Here is a 1375-nt window from a genome sequence, read left to right as displayed (position 1 = left end):
TCGGAATAAACTTTCTAGCCATAATACCGAAAAATAGGCCAGACTTGGTGCTGCGTTACAGAAGCATGTTTATTTTTTATTTCGGTTCCAGTTTTGCCAGAGAGAATATCGCAATGGACGTCATGGCTATTTGATTGCATTAAATCTGCCGCCTTTGAAGTATCCATCTTTCCATCTCCCTGCCACATACGATTCAACACTTCCCAATCTCCTTGCTGCAGCATTCCATTTGCAAAGGAAACATTTTATCATGTTGACGAATGCGCTCAACTCCAATATCCTACTGTCATAATCTGCACGTGGCAATATCCTTATTAATTTCAGGATTGATGTGGAGCGAGCAGCTTGCCTGATGTGGGGGGGGGGGGCGCTGAGGGGAGTGGGTGTGTGTGTGGAAGGAGTGGGCTTAGCAGGGTCGGGGTGAGGGAGGGGGGGGGGGGGGGAGGAGACCACAGCAATATATCTCCACTGCTACAAATGTGTGGCTGTGGTGCCCACCTTCATCTCGCTAATTGTAACGAGGTGTAGACACAATGCCCCTGTGCTTCTCATCTGCTCAGATTTTGTAAGGATGCCCGTTTATAATGAGCTGTTGGCCCCTGGCTAAACCAATGGAATGGGTGTTATATCTGAACAATTGGGGGATTCACCTCCCAGTTGAGAACTTTGCTTACGCCAAGTGTGCCGGACAGGTAGACTCTGTGACAGGAAGCCGTGGCACAGCAAGATCCCATCCAATTTGTAGTTTTGATATCAGCTGGCGTTGGCTACGCAGTTGAAAGGGGCAGGAAAGAGGTGGGGGTTTATCATCCCCTCTCGTTGCAGTATGGGCGAGGTGTGCGTCGAGGTTGGAATGATATTGGGTAAGGCGAAGAGAAAGTTGGGCGTGGAGGGTGGGAACTGGGATAGCAAGAATCCAGTTGCGCAGAGAATAAAGGGCATTAGAGGGCAAAGTGCGTGAGCGAGGAAGAAGGCGAGGTGGAATCTGGAAACGATTTCTTCGACGAAATATGAAGAGAAGGAAGGGAGAGGCTGGCGGGGAGAGCTGGCGGACGAGGGGGGGGGGGGTCACATTAAACCTTCTCTCCCACAATCAGTCCTCATTAATTTGTTTTCAGGATATCGTGCTTCGAGTGTGTGAGCTGATTAGAGCAGGGTAGTATTTAGAGTTTGTTTAGGGAAGGAAGAAACTGCGTGATTGAGTGGAGAAAAGATGATTACACCAAGGCATTCGACTTACCTAGAATTTTTGATCAAGTGAAGGCTGCTCACTGAACTGACCATTCAGAGCATGTGATCTCACTTGCTGTTTCCTTCCTGCCTCTCTATGGTTTGCCATAACCTGTAATAAAATGCTTCCTGTTAGGAGTTAAAC

The sequence above is a fragment of the Scyliorhinus canicula genome, chromosome 12 (genome assembly GCF_902713615.1).
Source record: "Scyliorhinus canicula chromosome 12, sScyCan1.1, whole genome shotgun sequence".
NCBI lineage: Eukaryota > Metazoa > Chordata > Chondrichthyes > Carcharhiniformes > Scyliorhinidae > Scyliorhinus > Scyliorhinus canicula.
This window is presented reverse-complemented; position numbering follows the sequence as displayed.